The sequence below is a fragment of the Zalophus californianus genome, chromosome 3, assembly GCF_009762305.2.
Source record: "Zalophus californianus isolate mZalCal1 chromosome 3, mZalCal1.pri.v2, whole genome shotgun sequence".
NCBI classification, from domain to species: domain Eukaryota; kingdom Metazoa; phylum Chordata; class Mammalia; order Carnivora; family Otariidae; genus Zalophus; species Zalophus californianus.
The window spans coordinates 58,720,142-58,734,916 of NC_045597.1; the positions used below are offsets into that span (position 1 = coordinate 58,720,142).

The 14,775-nt window shown below is 41.0% G+C and overlaps 1 protein-coding gene across 3 annotated transcripts in view; it reads left to right on the forward strand.

The window, feature by feature from the left end:
- The first annotated feature begins 10,475 nt into the window (after nucleotides 1–10,475).
- FNDC3A (fibronectin type III domain containing 3A) overlaps nucleotides 10,476–14,775 on the forward strand; it is a 155,186-nt gene continuing 150,886 nt past the window's right edge. Inside the window, exon 1 of one of the 3 annotated variants that reach the window (XM_027590846.2) lies at nucleotides 10,476–10,566. The gene's annotated coding sequence lies outside the window, so the exon portion shown is untranslated. Of the gene's footprint in view, nucleotides 10,567–10,836; nucleotides 11,161–11,579; nucleotides 11,850–14,775 lie in introns of those variants that run through there. The other 2 variants (XM_027590847.2, XM_027590849.2) reach the window with 2 other exon arrangements.

Consider the following 14,775-nt stretch of genomic DNA (forward strand, 5'->3'; position numbering starts at 1 on the left):
GAAACAAAGTTATAAATGACAGTTGAATTTCCAGGCTAGCCCAGGAAAACCTATCTAACCCATAATGTGTTTGAATCCAAGTGCTTCAAGGAGAGGTTTGTAACAGAACATAATATCCACTGACAGGTTGATTTGGTGGTCCACTTTGCCGAATCTCTCAATTTAGTGTTGTTGGCTTCTCGTTTTAATATTTCTTCATTTTATTCCCTAAAGATGTATTAGTCAAATAATAATAATACCTTTCTATGAAAAGTACTTAATTCATTTCTCATGGCCATGTCGATTATTTTAAGACTTTGATTTATCTTAAAGCAAGGAATAAATATTTTTTTCCTCTGTGATAAAAATCCCAATTTCTTTCTTTAAGAGGTTTTTTTTTTTCCTCGCTTGATGTGTTTTTTGCTTATCATGAAATTTATGCAAAGTGAAAATTCCTTTCTAATCACTTGGTTTGATGGCAGTAATCCATAAAGGTTTTTCTCTTGTTTTGTTTTAATTTGCTGGTTATTTTAAAAAGCCTTTGATAACAACAGTTATCAAATAACAGTGGCTTGACAAATATCAATGATAAACTCCATTAATCAACAATACCAAACAGCATTTCACTTTTGCTATTTCACATCTCTGACCCCTGATTCAAGATAAGTGGTTCCTGGGGCGCCTGGGTGGCTCAGTCAGGTAAGCATCTGACTTTCGACTTCAGCTCAGATCTTGATGTCAGGGTTGTGAGTTCAAGCCCTACATTGAGCTCCAAGCACAACATAGAGCTTACCTAAAAAAAAAAAAAAAAAAAAAAAAAAGTGTTTCCTACATTCTTCACATGTCAACCAAGGTTCCTCTTAATCTGGCCCCAACCCATATTTTCTGCCCTGTGTCTTGGTACCTTCCAAATCAAACTTCTGCACAGGCTTATTTCTTACCCCCAGGCACACTTGGCGTTTTCCCAATCTCATGCCTTTGTTAGCTATCATTCCCATTAAAGTGCTCTGACCATTCTATTTGAAGCCTGTTCTTCAAGGTTCACCTCCAATTTCACCCCTCCTGAACTAACTGGAATAATGGAAACACTGTGTTAGAGACAAGCTATGAACCTCAGCTCTGCTTTCCTAGCTGTGTGTATGTGAACATATGTTTAGCCTCTCAGAACCAAAGTTTCTCATCTATAAAATGAGAGTAGTAGTACTTTGATCACAGTGTTAAAGAGTAAATAAAAGAAGTGGAATTTAAAAATCATAATGCCTGTGTTTGATCATCCCATAACAACTGATTGCTTGCCTTTTCGAACCCCTGTAGCAAATGTTTTTAATTTAAGTATTTTTATTTTTTAATCGTTATTATTTTTTTAATTTTTTATTGTTATGTTCATCACCATACATTACATCATTAGTTTGTGATGTAGTGTTCCATGATTCATTGTTTGTGCATAATACCCAGTGCTCCATGCAGAGCGTGCCCTCTTTAATACCCATCACCAGGCTAACTCATCCCCCCACCCCCTCCCCTCTAGAACCCTCAGTTTGTTTCTCAGAGCCCGTCGTCTCTCATGGTTCGTCTCCCCCTCCAATTCCCCCCCTTCATTCTTCCTCTCCTGCTATCTTCTTTTTTTTTCTTAACGTATATTGCATTATTTGTTTCAGAGGTACAGATCTGTGATTCAACAGTCTTACATAATTCACAGCACTCACCATAGCACATACCCTCCCCAATGTCTATCACCCAGCCACCCCATCCCTCCCCCCCACTCCAGCAACCTTGTTTGTTTCCTGAGATTAAGAATTCCTCATATCAGTGAGGTCATATGATACATGTCTTTCTCTGATTGACTTATTTCGCTCAGCATAACACCCTCCAGTTCCATCCACATCATTGCAAATGGCAAGATCTCATTCTTTTTGATGGCTGCATAATATTCCATTGTGTATATATACCACTTCTTCTTTATCCATTCATCTGTCGATGGACATCTTGGCTCTTTCCACAGTTTGGCTATTGTGGTCATTGTTGCTATAAACATCAGGGTGCACGTACCCCTTTGGATCCCTACATTTGTATCTTTGGGGTAAATCCCCAGTAGTGCAATTGCTGGATTGTATGGTAGCTCTATTTTCAACTTTTTGAGGAACCTCCATACTGTTTTCCAGAGTGGCTGCACCAGCTTGCATTCCCACCAACAGTGTAGGAGGGTTCCCCTTTCTCCGCATCCCCGCCAACATCTGTCATTTCCTGACTTGTTAATTTTAGCCATTCTGACTGGTGTGAGGTGGTATCTCATTGAGGTTTTGATTTGGATTTCCCTAGTGCCGAGTGATGTTGAGCACTTTTTCATGTGTCTGTTGGCCGATGTCTTCTTTGGAAAAAATGTCTGTTCATGACTTCTGCCCATTTCTTGATTGGATTATTTGTTCTTTACCCCTGTGGCAAATTTTATCTGAGCTATTCATTTCAAATGTTGTATCTCTGGGTGTCTTTTTGCTTGAGTATAGTGTAGCTCCCTCACCAGGTATTTTAAATCTATCTGGTTAAAATCTGTCAATCAAAATCCAGGCAGGAAATCAGAAACCATACAGGTATTTCAAACAGAGGGATTTAATTCAAGGAATTAGTCACATAGCTATTGAAAAACTAAAGGGGCAAGTGGGGGATTCTGGAGGAAGTAGTTAACACCTGCTGGGCTTCAGAGAGCAGAGAGCTAAATAAGAAAAACCTAGTTGCTTGGAGGAAGGGGGTCCTCATATAGTTAGTGCTCAGGTCTCTGAAAGAGGTGTTGCATGGCTAGTGATTACCCTAATAAGGGGGCATATTTGGGTAGCACAGGTAGCCGTGAAGGGATGTGGCCCAACCACTGTTAAATATGCCAAAAGACACTGAGGCTATTTTGTAGCTCTTAACCTTTTGATGAGAATTACAAATAGGAAGCAAGGCCTGTCTCTCCTTCACCTGCTTTCCAGTCTCTCTCTAGTTACCCCAGCCTCCACTGGCAGATTCTGACAAGAAGGCAGCTGATGAGGGAGTCTGGGGAATGCCATCTCCAGACCTAGCCCTAGGATCCCAGAACACAGTATAAAAGGATGGACTTGGAGCTGAGAGCAAAAGAGAAATAATCAGCACAAAAAGTAAATTTGTTAAGGTCAGGTCGTTTGTTCTTTGTACAGAGCCTTCAATATAAAAGGTAGTCTGTAAATGTTTCTTGATTTATTCTCTCCTTTGCTATGTACCCCTCTCTGAAGCATATTTGGATTATCGCTTTAGATTCTTACAAGAAAGGAGTTTGCTCTTATTCTATGTTGAGTGTAGTATCAGTGTTCAGTAGTACTAAGAAAATTAATATAGTAAATCATTTCATTAAAATCCAAGTCCCTCATCTGAAGTGCTTCGTTGTTTTTGTAGCTGGGGTCACAGCTTGAGCTCAAACCATTTCATTGCCCTAGGATTTGAGCATGTTTAAGCATGTCTACAGAGCTGGTAGAGCAGGCCTATTTAGAGAGGAAGAAAAAAATCTCATCCTAAGTGAAGAGATATATGAAAAGTTTGCTTCAAATTCAATTGCCCAATGTTAGAGGAAAAAGCTTAGTGGGACATGCTGCCTATTCCATGATTTCATGCCTGAGTCCTAGAGCTGCAAACAAATGCTATATTTATCTGGTTCACTCTGATATACATGGGAATTTGAGAGCCAAAGACAAGAACAACAGGAGATAGTGTCCATGGAAAACTGTATCTTGGTACAGGCAGGGATGCCCTTCAAGTCAGGCATTAGTGGTCTTTGCAGAGAGCACTGCTTTGTTGGCTTTGGAAACAATAGAAGAAAACACCTCAATAAGCCAGAGGAGGACAGAAGAAAGACAATGAATGTCATGGAATCGTTCAGAGGACTAATTCTTGGAGTGCACCTATACAGATCCCTGGGGATTCTTAGAAATTGGAAGAAATCATCTGGAAGAAATTTGACTATGGATGTGAGAAGAGTGTGAGGCTATTCTTTGAAAGTTCTACCACAACCCTATTTTTATCCTTAGTCTGCTGTAGCTTGGGAAAATAAACTGCATTTAAATTTCCTGTGTTTTAAGTCGTGAGTTTCTACAATTTAAAGCTGAGTATTTGATAAAGGTCATCTTCTATTATTTTTAAATGAGTTTCTTTATTTTACTTTCTTTTAGCAATGGTAATCACTATTGGTAATTAATTTTAGCTTTTGTCTTTTCAATAGTGCTGGGTTTATATCTTATATGTACAGTATAAAGAAAAAAATCAGATCAAAGTTCAGAAGTGCCTTGGTTTTCAAAAACTTTATACATAAAAATTTGAAATAAATAAAATTAATATTTTATTTACTTCACTAAAAGTATTCAATTTATAAACAATTTCTCTAGTTTTTCTCATTACTCTAAGTCATTTTCCTTATCTAAAAGATGCTTGCTTTACTTATATACTATGTGTAAAAATTAAAGGCAACTTATCATATAAACATATTCACATAGCAGAGATAGTTAATTTGTCTACTAGTTTTAAAATGCAATTTGGTTTAAATATTTAGTTCTGAAATTTGAGGAATAGCTTTAAGTTTGGTGACAATTTAGATTATCTGATTTTTCATTACCTACTTCATTTAAATTTTATTTTTTCCAGATTAAAATCTCATTGTTATGTTGATAATGTATTGCTCTGGTTTTGAAATTTGGTTTTTTGAAGAAAAAAAAGAAAGAAACATGTAGTTTGGGAATAGTTTTTTCAAATCCCAAGTCATCTTCGGCCTCATTATCCTTATAGATGCCTATCTCCTTCTTCTGTCTTTAAAATTGATTCATATGTCATCTGGTTATGCTGGATAATGATCCTGGTGTGTTCAACCCCAGGGCTGCTATCAGAGCCTCCTAAAGCTGTACAAAACATCAAAGAGCTGTTGACAGTCTAAAAGACAGATATAGAAACCTTATTTTTTCAACCTAGAGAAAATCCTTATAATCTGTCTATTCTTGTAGAGCCCCTCCAGGCCAGGAACCTATTCAATGAGTCCTGGTCAGTAACCAGAGAAGACTTTCCCCTCTATGGAAGTAAGACTGTCTCTAGGAGCATTACTTTGAAACCATATCATTAACATTGACAAATTTGGACTATTAGGATTATCATTTTGTGATTAAAGAATTCCTTGGTCTTTCCTAATTGGTTTCTCTATAAAGACCAAACAATATAAAAGACTTGAACCACAGAGAAGCAGTTTTTTTTGAAAAATTGAGTCAATCCTAATTTAACTCCATGTCACAGAGAAAGAAACCATCTTATTTGTGAAAGTTGATGCTGTTTGAGCTGCTCTAAGATGCTCAAAGTATGGCCCACGGACTACCCTCATCTCTTGGAGTGCTAATAAACTAGATTCCTGAATCCAAATCTTGGTGTGGGGGATACATAGTAGAACCACTATATCTTAATTAAGCACCCTGGTTGATTTTTATTCAAGCCAAAGTTTAAGGACTACTTCTCTGGAACAGAGTTCTTCTTTAGTGTGGCAAGTCACTCAAATGGATCTTTTTTATTTTGAAAAGAAAGCTATAGCTTCCAAGGCTATTCTGGATAAAAATGAGGACAGAAAACAAAGAGCCAAATTGCCCTGAATAATAATAAATTAACAAGAATTTGGGAATTGTCCTTAGGTAGCTTTAAAGGGAGCTTTAAAGGGAGGTGGCTTTAAAGGGAGGTGGCTTTAAAGCGTCCCAGAATTTTAGAAAAATGTGGAGAAGATTCTCCACAAAAGAGGGAAGATCCACAGCAACATAGTAACAGGGTGGGGTTTGCGGAGAATGATGGCCAGTGAGAAATTCCCTCTAGTGGGAATGGCCAATGATCAATGTCAAGTGGCTTCCTATTTTGTGCCATGTTTCCTTTGCTCTTAAGGAAGGAACTGTTCCAACCATGGAGTAAAGCATGGCTGGAAAGGAAAGCGAGGAATGGAGACTGCAACACAATCAAGAATTTGGTGCAAGACTGACTATGGCCAAGTTCCTTCCCATTTATCTTAGGAAATATTGAGGAAGGTTCCGGACTTCCCTTACCTCACCAGGTCACAATTAGCCAGGACAACTAATTATATAGCTATCATTTATTTACTGGGCATCAGACATATACCAGGCATTTTCCATGCATTTTGCCATTTAATCCTGCAAAGTAGGCATTTTATCCTCATTTTACAGGTGAAGACATGACTCCGAGGATAACGTGCCCAAGATTAACCAACCAGTCAGTAGTAGAGCTGAGATTCGAGCCCAGATTTACCTGACTGCCCCCACAACACACACATTTTATACCACACTCCTTCTCAGAGACAAAGGGTGAAAAAGCTTCTGACTGCTTTAACTGGTCTACCTCCCGATCAATCGTTTTCACCTCCCTCTCCTCTAATGGATGTATACCACTTCTCCATCTGAAAAGAAGAGCAATGGCAGTAGTGTTTTCTCTGGCGCTGGCCAGAGTTAGAACCCCCAATGTTGCTCAGAGAATTCAGTCAGCACAACCCTTCCACCTCGATCTGCTCTCCCATCTCTCTTCCTCACCAAACTTTCTCCCCAAACTTCTTAAAAGACATGTTTCCACTTGCTCTTTGACTTCTTTATCTCCTTCTTTCTCTTCAACCCACTGTATCTTGTCAAGTGCAGTGACGGGTTTGAGATTTTATGCTCCTCGCAAGCTAATAATTTAGCCTGCTACAGTTTCTTGGATGCTAGCAGAAGACCTGAGTCTTCTGGGTCAGAAGACTGTATTATATACAACACAGCAAGTAGCACCAGCTTCATGTTCATGGCATTTCCTTTGTCTCCCAGCTTTCACCTAGGGGCAACATGACGTGGCCCAGGGGATGCTATATATGCAATGGGTCTGCATCACAGCTGAGGAACACCAAGTTTAGAACTCCCCCAATCTTTTATAATGGGTTGCAAACAAAGTTGTTCAACCTTCACCACAAAAGGAGACATTAACGTGCTGGATGTTAAAAAAAAAAAAAAAAAGTGCCCTCTATTGCAGTAGGAGACACTATTGCTACCTTCCAAGGCTGTCTGTTATACAAACATCCTGGAAAAGACAGATAATCTAGAACAAAAGTTGCTAGTGCCTCTGCCCATGAGACATACAGAAACATGAGTTTTTTTTTTAAGATTTTATTTATTTATTTGAGAGAGAATGAGATAGAGAGCACTAGAGGGGGCAGGGTCAGAGGGAGAAGCAGACTCCCCGCTGAGCAAGGAGCCCGATGTGGGACTCGATCCCGGGACTCCAGGATCATGACCTGAACTGAAGGCAGTCACTTACCCAACTGAGCCACCCAGGCGCCCCAGAAACATGACAGTTCTATGGAGAATTGTCTCCCAACATATTCCTGAATCTCTTCCCATTAATCATACAGAAGATTGCTGTCTTAAAAGTGCTCAGTAATCTCCTTCCTAATTGTATGATTCAACAACCTTCTAGAATCCTAGAAGGGACTTCCAAGAACAAATTCAACCATTTAAGAAGTATTTAGGGGGGCCCACTACATGCCAGGCACTGTGTAAGCAAAAATAGGCACAGTCCTTCTCTTCTTGGAGAGAACAATGGAAATATACCTAGTATTCACATATACCAAAATGTTGCAAGCTATGGTGTCCTAGAGGGGAAGGTATACCCATTGTAGGAGAGCTGACATCAAGGGGTCTTGAACTCCTCTGGGAAGTCAGAAATGTTTTTCCTTACTCCCATGAGTAAGAGATAAGATGGTTACAAGGGAGAAGACAGGAATGTGCGGAGAGCCTGTGGCTGCTGGAATCACAGCACATTTGAGAAACTAAAAGGAGGTCAGTAAGTTTTCTCTATACAGGAAGCAAGGGGAGAGTGGTAGGAGATGAGACTGGAAAAGGCAAGACCCCACGCAGTCTGGTAGGCCACCTTAAGAATTCTAGTCATATCTTACAATAATAAGAAGCTGTTTAAGAGTTTTATATGGAAGTGACATAGTCTTACTTGTTTTTAGAAAGATCATTTTGACTGCAGGGGCACCTGGGTAGCTCATCGGTTAAGTGTCCAACTCTGGATTTTGGCTCAGGTCATGATTTCAAGGTTGTGGAACTGAGCCCCACGTTAGGCTCTGTGCTGGGCGTGAAGCCCGCTTAGGATTCTCTCTCTCCCTCTCCCTCTCCCCCTCCCCCATTCTCTCTCTCTCTCTCCCTCTCTAAAAAAATAATAATAAAATAACAAAGAAAGATCATTTGGGTGGCAAAGAGGAAAATGAATGAAAGGGCTTAGATTTATGCAGTGAGGCCAGATTGGATTAGTGGCAATTGGTAAAAAGTGCACCAGTTTGAGAGCTTTGGAAGATAAAATTGCCAGGACTTGATGCTACAATGAATATGGAAAATAAGGGTGAAGGAGATATCCGGGAAGACTATTACATGTTTGATTTGAACAACTGGATAGATGAGGAGAAAGGAAAACAAGAAGAGTTTATGAACTCAGTTGTACCAAACTTTGTAGCTGTGAGACATTAAGTAAACATATCAGTAAAACAGTTGGTATCAGATTTGAAATTTAGGGGAAGGGTCTGGGCTAGAGACACCTATGTGGAAATTATCGACATGTAGATAACTAAAGCCATTGGTGTGGATAATGATGTTTAGGTCAAGAGATTATAATGAAAACAAAAAAGAATCTACGCTGAATTGTGAGGCAGTCCTATATTTAATAGCTAAGGAGAGGAAAGGAAACTGCAAAGGAATTAGACACAGTACTCAGAAGTGTAGGGAAAAAAGCCAAGAGCATAGGGCCAAACAAGAGGTAATATTTAAAGAAATAATTGGTCAAAGTGCTGAGTATTGTTGAGAGTTTAAGAGAGATGATTGAAAATGACCCTTATTTTATTGAGAAGAAAAATGAAGTACTGAGAAGTGACTTGTTCAAAGCTGACGTAAATTCTTGTCCCTTTCTGGATTCCCAGAGATACTGGTGCCTGTGTTAGGGTTATTTATGTGTATGATTCATTCTCTCCACAGGACATAAATTCCCCAGTCCTCACTTGACTCAACCTTCCAGCATTGCATATTGTTGACTACAATCTTTACATCTACTTCGGTGATATTCTGGAATTATGTCTTAGTCTCCTTTGAAACAGCTGTTCCTCTTTGTTGTGCCTATACATGTAGGAATGCCCAGGATAGTTTTTAAAAATACAGTTTTTAAAAAATGCCATTTCCTGCTCCCTCTCCCCCACTCAGGCAAAATCTTGAGGGGTAGATTACAAGATTCTGGCTTTTTTAAAAACTCCCAAGTAGGAAGCTTTGGAAATTACTAGCTTAGAGTTAGGTTTGGAAACCACTAGCTTAGTCTCAGACCAAACAGAGCTAGGGTAGCAATATGGAGGAGCCACCCAACTTGCCCACACTCTGATAAATACTCATATTTTAAAACAATATACAGTTATACTTCAGTTATTCAGAGATCAGCTTTCCAGCAATTTTGTCTGGAAGAGGACCAAAACTGGAAAGTTAAGGAATGAAAACACCTCTCATAGGGAAAGAACTTTTGATAGTGAACAGCAATAAAAATATCGCAAAATATCACTTGATATAGAGTCACTGTCGTATTTACTGATGGGAAGAAAAGGATTCTCTCGTTAGCTGGCTGTGGCTATAAACATCTGATCAATCATCACCTGGAGCCAGAGAAATGCCATCAAGAAAAAAGAGTAAAAAATAAACAGTAGAGTAGAAAGGATAAGAGGAAGGCTCAGAGTGGATAAAGAGACAGATGAGGAGATGAGAAGCAGTGACAGATTATTAGAAAAGGTGATGAGAACATTCCAAAGAGAAAAAAAGAGATCACCAAAGTAGGGATCCTATATACCTCAGCAATCCCCTGGGACTTCAGCATATGGCCAAGGTATCACATTTGATGGTCAATCATGGACAAAGACTTTCATTAACCATTGTACTCTTTAAGAATGTAGGAGTAAGTAGATTTTAAGAGGATTTCTGTAGAAGGGTTAAAATAAAAATACTGCTATTTTAAAACGCAGCACAATTAATAAAGTGATATAAAGCCAGAACAGGGAGCCTGGTTACATTCATCACTGTTTTTGAAGGGACAGTTACTGGGGTCGGACTCTCCGTCCAACGACTAGCCCCTTCCCAAGACCTTCAGTGGAATCTGCAAAAGTAAGCAGCCCTGGCCAGCCCTCAGAAATTATTGCAGCGCCCCCAATTGCTGGAGGTTTAAAGGAATCTCTGCTCCGTTCACTGGTAAGCTTCGTGCTGTTTGTTGTACAAATTAAGGTAATGGGTTTTCATGCGATTTGGCTGGGGAACAGACCAGGAAACTAACCCCCACGTTTTCAACTGAAGTAATTATCTAAATATTTTTGCTTGCCGTAGAGATCCGGGGCTCTAAATGTTTAGGATGGAAAATATCCAACCCACTTCGCTTGGCTTCCTATTCCTTGGGGGAGTGTCTTTAAAAGCACCTGCCGGCGTTAAGTTCTTGTGCTTTCAGAAAGAGGCTGACCCCGGCGCGTCTCAGAGGGAGCCTTTTACAATTTGGACTGAGAATTGCGTGAGTGGCCCTAGGAACGTCAATTAACTCCACATTTCCCTAGTGTCGCTCGCTGGCTGGCCGCGGCAGATGCTAAGTCGAAGCTGGCGAAGGCAGGCCTCAGGACAGAGCCTGTAGCCCCGGGAGGGCGGTGGGCGCCCTGGGAGCGGTAAGGGGGCGCTCGGACGCCCAGCGCCAAGGGCTCGGCGGGCGACTCGCGCTCCCAGGAAAGACCCGCGGGGCAGCAGGCTCGGGCGGGGGGCGGGAACGCGGGGTCCGGGCCGGCCGGGGGCGCCGTCGGCGAGGCTCGCGCAGCCGCACTGGGCGCGCCGACTCCGGGCTCCTCCTCCCGGCTCCGTAGTAAGCATGGCGGCGGCGGCGTTCGTGGTCCCTCGGGTGAAACAGAAAGCGGGAGCTACGCGGAGAGGGAGCGAAGAGCGGGGCTGAGGCGGCGCCGTCACTGCCGGAAAACCACCCCACCAGTCAGTGCGCCGGCGGCCGCAGCGGCCCCGAGAGCTGGCTCTGCCGCTGAGGTAGAGCGAGAACGATCAGGAACCCGAAGAAGAGGCGCCAGGGTAGCCGCCTTCCTCCGCCTCAGAGCGGCGTGACTCGGAGGTGAGAGCGCGGGCGCTCCCTTCGGGAAAGGCGGGGGAGACCGAGCTGTCCCACTCCCATCCCGGAGCAGGCGCCACGGAAACCGTTAGGCTGGATCCGAGGGGCCGAGGCGCCGACTGGGGCTCGGGCCCGTCGAGGGGCCCGGCCCACCCCGTCCTTTGGGCGCGCTGTGGGCAAGGGGGGGAGTGGGGCCGGGGACTGGACCCGTCAACTTGTCGGCTACCTGCCGGGCCCGAGTCTCGCCCGGAGGCGCTTGTGGGGGCGCGACCGCGGCCCCGCCACCAGCCAGAGGAGGCGGCGCGGGGGGCGCGGGGGGCGCGGGCGGCCTTTCCTCCGCCCCCCGGCCGACGGCTCGCGGCGCGGCTCGCGGAGGCTTGGGGGTCGAGTGCGGAGCCCGCCGGAGAAGATCGCCGCGCCGCGCCTTGGGCTTCGGCCGCCGGGCAGCCGCCGAACTTGAACGCTTTTTCTGAAGAGAGTTTCCCCCGTTCATCTTGGGGTTAAAACCTCGAAAACCCGCCCTTGTGTGTTTGATCCTGTTTGGCTGGTGCCAGTACCTGGCCGGTCCTCTACCCGGCTGAGTTAACCACCTGTTCAGTCAGGAGGTTGACTCGAGGCTGCAGTCCTCGCCCTGTTTAACAACCTGGATCTTTGAACTTTTGACACGGCTGTGGAGGGACGCCATGCGTTAGGTAAAGGAAAATGAAGAAATTATTTTGTCATACAGTCTGGAGCACAACGGTGGCTGTTTTAATTAAAGTAGTCGTTGATCGTTCCTTTATCAAACTGTTAGCGTTTAAAGCCTTGGGATAGTTTTGCGGGGGGGGGGGGAGGTGTGTAATGGTTACTGGGGTGCTAGGGATCGTGAGAGATTTTCTTTTGTGAAATTTTATGTGAGTTTCTTTGCACACCTTTGTCTCTGAGCATCTTCCAACTAAGAATAATAAGCTGATAAGATTTTTTCTTTTTGCAGTATAAACCTCATATGTGTTCAGTATGAACTTTTTTAAAACCGAGCGACATAATTACTTCTTACTGTGCTCTCTGTTTTTAGTTCCTGAAACCAAAGTTGGAGTGTTTTTCTGATTTATAAGAATGAAATAACTAAAGTTGAACTGTTACTATACTATTTTACCACCGTGCTATTACCAGCACCAGTGCTAAACATATGCCACTCAGGAGTTGGAGCCATATGTTAGGCAGCAACTAATTGACATTTGTGGCTAAGATCTTGTATTTGGAGAAATATTTAGTTTTTGTGTATTTGCTAAATCTGTAATTCTTGCCATCGTGTAAGTTTTGTTTAAATCACCTAAAAATATCCCAGAGGAATGACTCCTCTGCCTTTTTAGTATTTTCTTGGTTGAATTGATTTATCTCAAGTAATGAGATAAAGTGCCTATTGAGACAGATGGTGGGCTTAACAGAAAACAATGATAAAAAGGATTTTTAACACATTTTTTATAACGTAGAACCTAAAATTTGCTTTCAGCTTTTTGGCTCACTGGTAATTCTTGTCATCACTAATAGTACTAGTTAGTGGGAAGAAAGGATGATTTAACAGGAAAAAAATCTCATTAAAATTTTTGTAAATAACATTCGATTTAAAAATTTTAGCACTGTCCCGGTAAGTTTTACTGTTTTTTTCTTTTTCTTCGTAGATCATCTCTCAGTTTTCTTATGTGGGTTGACAGAAATATTTTTATCCCAGGCTGGTTGACTATAGCCACCTGTATGCTTTGGAATTAACTCCCTCTTTTTCCTTTCTGTCTCTCCTTTCGAAACCTCAAAATCATTGAATGTTTAGGGAATATAAACATTCTGGTTAACTCTGGCCTCAGTCAGATGTAATTATAAAGGCAGTTTGCTTCTCCCAAATTAATGATATGCATTTGAAAAAACTGATGTTAGGATTATCATTTGGTGTCATCTGTGTCATCACTTCCCCTCATCATTTGAGTAATTGAGAGCTGATTCATTTTACCATGCATTTAATAATTAGTTTTTAGTTGTAAAATTTCTAGAGTATAATTTTAAACATTTTATTACTAATTAAGAAAACTGTTTCCCTCTTCTCTGACCAGCCAGGGATAGGTCAGGACTGAGACTATAAAACCCAGGACAAAAAGAAGGAATATATGATTAATATTCTCATTGTCTTTTGTAGCTTTACTTAGGTAAAGAGTACTTAATTTATAATATGCAGTATTTTTAAACTCATGGGTAATATGTATGATTGTTTTAAAACATTTGTGTTTTTTTTATGTTCATACATGGAAGTCTTGTGCACCTTATATTTTGCTTATATTTTTATAAGAACAATTTGATGAAGTACTAAAAAATTTTTTTATATTCTTGGTACATTTTTGTAGGAAAATGAGTCTAGGTGTTATCTTTGAGAGTGATGTAGGGATATGTACCTGATTTCCCCAATTTTATTAGCCAGGTAATCAAATGATAGATGATTTTTTTTCTCACTATCTTTAGCATACTTCAAATAAATTTAGAATATTGAAAATCTAAAGAGTTAGAATACAGTGTATGTCTATCCCGTTGAATCTTTTTTAGTCCTTCAGTTATCACATTGCAAAAAAAAAAAAAAAAGGTCCTTATGGCTATCAATGTCTAGAGCTGCTTGTTAAAAGGAAATTAATGGCCAATAGTGTTGAAAGGCACATTTTGTTTTTTTAACTTATATTTTAAGGTTTTATAATTTTCTTAATATTTTGATCGCATTTCAAAGTATTATTCAGTGATATCTTAATCTCTTGATCCTTATCTTTCTATCCTTCCACTATTACAGTTTTGTCTTTCACATACACTTTCTTAAGTTTGCAATGTAACTTATCGTCTTCCATCAAGTTACTTTGTGGGTGTTATCTTTTGATATTTCCAATCACTTATCACACATGACCAGTCCTCAGGTTATTTTTTCTCCAAGATAGAGAGGTACAGTTGGGAGATGACATGTGCTCAGAGGATGATGAGCTATTATTAAAGCAGTGTGTTATCTTTCCTTCCTTCAAGTTGTTTAGAAAATAGTTATGGACACTAGACTAAGCACACAGAAAATCATTAGCAAAAATATGATGTTATTAAATTGTGTGGCAAGAACTGTAATTTGAAAGAAAGTGAGGCCACTGAGGGCTGGAAGACCATGGAAGGCATTTGGGAGAAGTCAGACTTGAAGCTTGGGAAGGACTTACCAAAAGGAAAGACATTCTGAAAAAGATTGACATCCAGGACTGAAGTAGGAGCAGGGAGGCCAGTCTGAGAGCATCCAAGGATAAGTATTAAGAGGAAGAAAGAAAGAAGGTTGCCTCCAGATTTTGGCTAAGCCCCAGGGCATGATCAAAAGGAATAGGCAGGGCTGGAGAAGATAATTTGGCTGTGTCATTATGAACTCATCATTGAAAGAACTATATGTCTACTTTGACATATTAATAGCTTAAGCTTTATGTGTAAGGGATAGCTATATATATCTTATATGTGTTTGTTTATTACAGCTTAGATCAGGAATCGGCAAACTTTTTCTATAGAGTGCCAGATAGTAAATAGTTTAGGCTTTGCAGTTTACTTGCGGTCTCTCCTGAGTATTCTTTTTTGTTTATTTTTTAA